The following is an 8710-nucleotide window of genomic DNA, read 5'->3' on the forward strand; positions in this document are numbered from 1 at the left end:
CATGGTTCACTTCAGCCTCTAGCTCCTGAGCTCAAGCAGTCCTCCTACCTCAGTCTCCTGAGTAGCTGGGACCACGAGTGTAAGCCACAGATCTTGGTTATTTTCAATTGAGTGCAGGATATTGCATTGTTATAAAATGTAGAGATAATCTGAAACCTAGAATGATATCTTTCTTTAATAGGAACTTATGTTTGCTTTTGGCAGGCAGTCAGGAACACTTGTAATGCTAAATGATCTTAATCTAATCATGAATTGAAATAACTTGTAGCTGGGGTTTCAACCTCTGCAAGAACCTATTGGTTATTTTTCACCTTATTGTAGCCCTTTGGGATTTCAACTGAGAGTCATGAAGTTTACTACATCACCATGCTTTCCTTGCTGGTCTGGGAACTTCTATTTTCCCAAATCTGTAAATCTGGCAAAAATTCAGTTGATCTTCTTAGACTCTCAGCCACTAATTTTTGAAATATATGATGGCCTGAGGAGAAAAGAAACTCTCAAAGGAAGCTTTTGTTATTTTTTTTTCCTCTGGCTTTCATTCTTCTCCTTGGTTTTGGTTTCCATAATTCCTCACTACCTTATTAGCTTTCTAATGCATCTATAAGGTGTATTTTTATGCTGTGTCCAGGTTTTTCAGTTGATCTTAGCAGACAGTCAGAATTTCCTGATCCACCATTACTAGGAGAGAAGCACTACACTATTTCAAGAGTAAAACAAATACAATAGTGTGTCTATGGTACATAGGAGTTTTACATTTGCAGCCAGGAAAGAATTTAGAAATCATCATTTAGGCCAGGCACGGTGGCTCATGCCTGTAATCCCAGCACTTTGGGAGGCTGAGGTGGGTGGATCACCTGAGGTCGAAGAGTTCAGGATTAACCTGACTGACATGGAGAAACCCTGTCTCTACTAAAAAAAAAAATACAAAATGAGCCAGGCATGGTGGTGCATGACTGTAATCCCAGCTAATTGGGAGGCTGAGGCAGGAAAATCGCTTGAACCCAGGGGGAGGAGGTTGCCGTGAGCCGAGATCATGTTATTGCACTCCAGCCTGGGCCACAAGAGTGAAATTCTGTCTCAAAAAAAAAAAAAAGGCATTTAATTCAACTCTCTTGTTTTATAGATGAGCAAAATAATGGTAGCTGGTGAGCCAGAAAGGTTGGAGAAAAACCTGTCCCTCTGCATGCCCCAGATTGAATGTGAGACCTTGTACACATTTGGAGGAGGCATGAAGAGGTATAACAGGAAGTAAAAGTTGGAGAAGAATAGTATCTTAGCTTTAAATGTGTTTTCCAATCCATACACAGATCCAGTGGTAAAAGTGGAAACTGGTCAGGTGCAGTGGCTCATGCCTGTAATCCCAGAACTTTGGGAGGCCAAGGCGGGTGGATCACCTGAGGTCAGTTGTTCAAGACCAGTCTGGCCAACCTGGTGAAACCCCATCTCTACTAAAAATACAAAAATTAGCTTCGTATGGTGGCATGTGCCTGTAATCCCAGCTACTCCCAAGGCTGAGGCAGAAGAAGCGCTGGAACCTGGGAGGCAGAAGTTGCAGTGAACCGAGATCACACCAGTGCACTCCAGCCTGGGTGACAGAGCGAGACTCCGTCTCAAAAAGAAAAGAAAAGAAAGGAAAACAACAAAAAGGTGGAAACTTTACTGAGAGAAAATGTTTAAGCACAAGCTCTTACCAATTATTAACTGATGATGATATATAGATCCAAAGGTGACCACTAAAATGATAGGCTTAAAAATGAAAACAGATTTAATAAACAACAAACTGAGCAGAGACATCAGTGGCTATACTATATGATGAGATAGATTCCACAGAATTATTCCAAGCAAGTCACAAAACAAGTAAACAAGGAAGCAAGCAAGCAAAAAATAATAACAAATACAACCACTAGGAGAGAGGATTTGGAATTCAGAATTTCAACAGTGTAGTATCCAAAATGTTCAGTTTCAACAAGAGATTACAAGTCATGAAAGAACTAGGAAGTGTGACTCATACAAAGCGAAGGAGATGTTTATTAGAAACTACCTTTGTGAGGGCCCAAGTTGAACTTAGAAGAAAAAGCAACTATCATAATTACATTTACAGAATATTTAGAAAAGCATGTTTAAAGAATTAAAGAAAAACATGATGACAATTACCTAGTAAATAGAGAATATAAATGAAGCAGTAAAAATTATTTTTTAAATAGAAGAAAATGGAAATTTGGGGATTAAAAAGTACATTAAATGAAATAAAAATTCACTGGAGGTATTCAACAACAGATTTGAGCTAGGAGGAGAAATAATCAGAAAACTTATAAGATAGATCAATAAAAATTATCTAATCTGAAGGACAAAAGTGAAAATGAAGAAAAATAAACAGAGCTGCAGAGATATATAGAAAACCATCAAACATATCAAAATACATGAAATGGAAGTCTTGGAGAAAAAAAGACAAAACAGGAAAATTATTACTGAAGGAAGTTCTTCAGGATGAAAGAAAATGACACTAGACAGTGACTCAAATTTACATGAATAGATAAAGACCACCAATAAAGGTAATTACATACTAAAAAGTATATTTTTCTTTCAACTGATTAAAAGCATACATAATACATTTTCTTGAAAAGATCACATGCTAGGAAATAAACAAGATTCAATAACTTAAAAAGGCTGAGAGACGGGTGCAGTGGTTCATGCCTATAATCCCAGCACTTTGGGAGGCCAGGGCGGGTGGATCATGAGGTCAGGAGATCGAGACCGTCCTGGCTAACACGGTGAAACCCCCATCTCTACTAAAAATACAAAAAATTAGCCAGATATAGTGGTGGGCCCCTGTAGTCCCAGCTACTCAGGAGGCTGAGGCAGGAGAATGGCGTGAACCCGGGCCATGGAGCTTGCAGTGAGCTGAGATCACACCACTGCACTCCAGCCTGGGCAACAGAGCGAGACTCTGTCTTAAATTTAAAAAAGCCTGGGGTCAGATCAAGTATGTTCTCTAACTACAACAGAATTAAATTAGAAGAAAAAAACTGAAAGAAATTTGGGAAATCCATAAACATTAAAAAATTAAACCACACACTTCTTCCTAACTCATGGGTTCAAGAAGAAATCACAAAGAAACTTAGAATATTTTATTCTGAAAGAAAACAAAACAACCGATCAAAATTCATGGGATGCAGCAAAAGCAGTGCTTAGGAAGAGAGTCGTTTGTATCTTTAACCTGATAGTAGAATATAAGAAATATATCAAATTAATAACTTAATCTTTCACCTTAAGAAAATAGGAAAGAGCACTTTGGGAGGCTGAGATGGGTGGATCACGAGGTCAGGAGATCGAGACCATCCTGGCTAACATGGTGAAACCCCGTCTCTACTAAAAAATACAAAAAACTAGCCGGGCGAGGTGGCGGGCGCTTGTAGTCCCAGCTACTCGGGAGGCTGAGGCAGGAGAATGGCGTGGACACGGGAGGCGGAGCTTGCAGTGAGCTGAGATCCGGCCACTGTACTCCAGCCTGGGCAACAGAGCGAGACTCCGTCTCAAAAAAAAAGAAAATAGAAAAGAAAACAAACTAAGCACAAATACACCTGGAGAAAAGAAAGAAAGAAAAATTTAAAAAGAAGTAGAAATCCATGAAATGGAAAACAGAAAGAAGCACTAAAGAAAAATTAATGCAAACAATAGTTGGCACCTTAAAAGTTCGACAAAATTGACTAAGGGGAAAAAAGAGAGAAAAGATATAAATTACCAAAACCAGGAATTAAAGAGGGGACATCACACAATCTCTACAGACACTAAAACAAAGAGAATACTGTGAACAAACTTGTGCTAACAAATTAGGTAACTAAGATGAAATGGTCAAATTCCTAGAAAGACACAAATTACTAACACTGACTAAAGAAGATATAGAAAATTGAATAGACTTATAACAAGCAAAACTATTGGATTAATAACTTAAAAATTTCCCATGAAGAAACAACTAGGCCCAGAGGCTGAAATATCTGGATTACTTTCTCCTGTAATCCCCGCACTTTGGGAGGACGAGGTGGGCAGATCACAAGGGCAGGAGATCGGGACCATCCTGGTTAACATGGTGAAACCCCGTCTGTATTAAAAATACAAAAAATTATCCGGACGCAGTGGCGGGCGCCTGTAGTCCCAGCTACTCTGGAGGCTGAGACAGGAGAATGGCGTGAACCCGGGAGGCGGAGCCTGCAGTGAGCCGTGATCGTGCCACTGCACTCCAGCCTGGGAGACAGAGTGACACTGTCTCAAAAGAAAAACAAAACAAAACAAGAAAAAGAAAAATTAATGCCAATACTTCACAAACTATTCAAGGTAATAGAAGAAAAGGGAATAGTTTCTAACGCATACTGTGAAGCCAATATTACCCCGTTATACAAACTAATCAAAGATAACCACAATAAAAGAAAATTATACTGCTATATTTCATGTATATTGACATAAACACCCTCAACGAAATTTTAGCAATTCAAATCCAGCAATTAAGTAAAAAGGATTATATAGCATAATCGAGTACACTGTATCGCAGGAGCACATAATTGCTTTAACATCCAAAAATCGGTTAATGTAATGTATCGCGTTAATAGGATAAAGGACAAAAATACATAACCACCTCAATCAAGTCAGAAAAAGCGTTTGACAAAACTCACTCATTTATGATTTAAAACTCTCAACAAGGCCAGCATGGTGGCTCATACCTGTAATCCCAGCACTTTGAGAGGCTGAGACAGGTGGATCACGAGGTCAGGAGATTGAGACCATCCTGGCTAACATGGTGAACTTCTTTGGCCTAATAAAAGACATCTACAGAAAGCCTACAGCTAACATTGTATTTAATAGTATATTTTCCCCCTAAAACTGGAAACGACACAAGCGTTTCTGCTGTTATCACTTTTATTCAACATATTCATGGAAGTCCTGGCCAATGCATTTAGGCAATGGAAATAAATGGCATCTACATTGGCCATGAACAAGTTGAACTTTTCTTATTTGTAGATGACATTATCCTGTATGAAGAAAATTCTCAGGAATCTACAAAACACTACTAGAACTAATAAATTAGCAAGTTTGCAGAATACAAAATCAATATACAAAAATCAGCTGTATTTCCATATCCTAGCACTTAACAATCTGAAAATGAAATTACAAAAACAATTCTAATCATAATAGAAACAAAATAATAAAGTAATTAGAAATAAGTTTCACAAAATTGATACAAGACTTAAACACCAAAAACTATAAACACATCTGAAAGAAACATTAAAAACTTTAATAAATGGAGAAACATTCCATGTTTATGGATTGTAAAAGTCAATATTGTTAAGATATCAATTCTCTTCAAATTAAAGTACAGGTTTAATGTGGTACCTAACAAAATCCTAGCAAGAATTATTGCAAATTAGTAGTCTTAAAATTTACATGGAAATGCAAAAGAATGAGAATAACCAGAACAGTTTTGGAAAAATCCAAAGTTGAAGAACTTCCACTTCCTGATTTTTAAATTTACTATGAAGGTACAATAATCTGGCATAAGGATAGACACACAGACGGTTTGTAACTTATAATGATTTGACTTATGAATTTTTTTTTTTTAACTTTGCAATGGAATGATGTTATGCATTCAGCAGAAACCATACCTTGAATTTTGAAGTTAGATTTTTTTTCCCAGACTACTGGTATGTAGTGTAATACTCTCTTGCAATTCTGGCCAGTGGTGGTTGGCCACAGCTCCCAGTCAGGCATGCAATAACAAGGGCAAACAATCAATACTCTACAATGAACTGTGTTGTCAGCCTTCTTTGGTATTGTATTTTGTGTTTTTGTATCCCATCACGTCAACAAAATGTCCATTTTTGACTTAATGACATTTTCAACTTATGATGGGTTTATCACTATGTAACTCCATAATAAGTTGAGGAACATCTGTACAAGTCAGTGAAACAAAATTGATAGTCCAAAAATAAACCCTTACATTTAAGGTCAATTTCTAACAAAGTTATCAGTTTCACCCTAGTTATTCAATGGGAGAAATGATGGTCTTTTTAATAAATGGTGCAGGGTCAGTTAGGTAACAACCTGCAAAAAGATGAATTTAGACTCATCTTACATCCTACAAAAAAGTTAAATTCAAATGGATTATAAACCTAAATGTATTAGTTAATATTAATACTATAAAGGGTTAGGCAGCACATTCTTAGATATGACACCTAAAAAGCACAATCCATAAAATAAAATATTGGTAAATTTGATTTCATCAAAATTTAAAACTTTTGCACTTCAGAAGACATCACTAAGAAATGAGAACACAAGCCATATACTAGGAAAAAATTATTTGCAAATGAGATATCTGATAAATAACTTGTATTCAACATATATAAAGAGCATTTACAACTTAGTAAGACAACTCAATTAAAACAGGTAGGCTGGGCACAGTGGCTCACGCCTATAATCCCTGCACTTTGGGAGGCTGGGGCAGGTGGATCGCGAGGTCAAGAAATCGAGACCATCCTGGCTAACATGGTGAAGCCTGTCTCTACTAAAAATACAAAACAGCCGGACATGGTGGCGGGTGCCTGTAGTCCCAACTACTGGGGAGGCTGAGGCAGGAGAATGGCGTGAACCTGGGAGGCGGAGCTTGCAGTAGGCCGAGATGGAGCAATTGCACTCCAGCCTGGGCGACAGAGCAAGACTCCATCTCAAAACAAAACATAACAAAACAAAAAACAGGTAAAAGGTCGCCTTCCCCGCCCCACCTCCCCTCCACCCCCAGCGTTGCTGGACCTGTGGGTCTGTGTTGAGCCACAGATATGAGTTTCTGTTTCTCAGGATGGGGTTTGTTAAAGTTATCAAGAGTAAGGCCTACTTTAAGAGATACTAAGTGAAATGTAGAAGACAACAACAGGGTGAAACTGATTACTATGCTCAGAAATGCTTGGAGATATAGGATAAAAATAAGTACACCATGCCTAAGTACAGGGTGGTAGTTTGTGTAACAAATAGAGATATCATTTGTCAAATTGCTTATGCCCATATAGGAGGGAATATGATAATGTATGCAGCTTATGCATGTGAACTGCCAAAATATGGTGTGAAGGTTGACCTGACAAATTATGCTATAGCATATTGTTCTGGCCTCTTGCTAGGTTTGGCATGGACAAGATCTAAGAAGTCCAAGTGGAGATGACTGGAGATGAACACAATGTAAAAACCATTGATGGTCAGCCAGGTGCCTTTACCTGCTATTTGGATGCAGGCCTTGCCAGAACTACCAATAAACTTTTTTGGGGTCCTGAAAGGAGCTGTGGATGGAGATTTGTTGATTCCTCACAATATTAAACGGTTTCCTGTTTATGATTCTGAAAGCGAGAAATTTAATGCAGAAGTACATTGAAAGCACATTATGGAGCCAAATACTGCAGGTTACATGTGTTACCTAACAGAAGAAGATGAAGATGCTTACAAGAAACATTTCTCTTAATACATAAAGAACAGCATAACTTCAGACATGAAGGAGATGTACAAGAAAGCTCATGCTGCTATATAAGATAATCCGGTCTATGAGAAGAAGCCCAAGAAAGAAGTTTAAAAAAAGAAGTGGAACCATCTGAAAATGTCCCTTGTCCAGAAGAAAGATCAGGTAGTTCAAAAGAAGACAAGCTTCCTCAGAGCTCAGGAGCAGGCCGCCAAGAGCTAAACCGAACAATTTTCTGTGAGAATTTTTCAGATAAAGACAATAAACTTATTGACTAAACAAATAAAAAAAAAGAAATAAAAAATCAAGCGAAATATTTTAATAGATATTTCACCAAAAAAGATGTAAGAATGCCAATAAACACACGAAAAGATGCTCAGTGTCATTAATCATTAGGAAAATGAACATCCAAATCACAATGAGATATAATTTCATACCCACTAGATAGCCATAATCCAAAATACAGACAGTGACAAGGGTTAACTAGAATGTGGAGAAAATTGAATGTTTATACATGGCTAGTGGGAATGTAAAATGGTTCAGCCACTTCGGAAACAGTTTAGCGGGTTCAGCAACTTTGGAAATAGTTTAGCACATAAATTTACCAAGTGACTCTGCAATTCTATTCCTAGGTATCAGCCCAAGAGAAGTTAAAGCACATGCCCATAACAATATTTTCATGTGAATAACACGGAAATAACAAAAAAGTGGAAAAAGTACAAATGTCCAACAACTACTGAATGGATAAACAAAATGTGGTATATCCCTACAACGGAATATTATTCAATAATGAAAAAGGAAAGGACTGATAGATACATGCAACAACATGGAATAATCTCCAAAACGTTATGCCAACAGAAAAAAAGTAGGCACAAAAGACTACATTTGTACGGATCCTTTTATATGAAATGTCTAGGAGAAGCAAATCTATAGAGACAAAGTAGATTAGTGGTTACCTAGGGCTAAGGTAGGAGAAGGGACTGAATGAATACAAACACATGCAGAGGCTCTTTTTGGGTGATAAATATGTTTCTAAAATTCATTTTGGTGATGGTTGTAAAACTCTGTAACTTTACTAAAAAGTATTAAATTATACACTAGCATGGGTAAATTTTATAGTATGTAAATTATACCTCAATAAAGCTGCTGTTTTGGCCATTCTGCAGATATAAAATGGCACCATCAAAACTTCAGTTTCGATATTGAGACAGATGATGCCAT

General features: G+C 37.4%; 1 pseudogene; it reads left to right on the plus strand.

Moving 5' to 3' along the window:
• Positions 1–6838: 6838 nt before the first annotated feature.
• On the plus strand, positions 6839–7711 carry LOC112623292 (annotated as a pseudogene).
• Positions 7712–8710: the final 999 nt, after the last annotated feature.

This window comes from Theropithecus gelada, chromosome 4 (assembly GCF_003255815.1).
Source record: "Theropithecus gelada isolate Dixy chromosome 4, Tgel_1.0, whole genome shotgun sequence".
Taxonomy (NCBI): domain Eukaryota; kingdom Metazoa; phylum Chordata; class Mammalia; order Primates; family Cercopithecidae; genus Theropithecus; species Theropithecus gelada.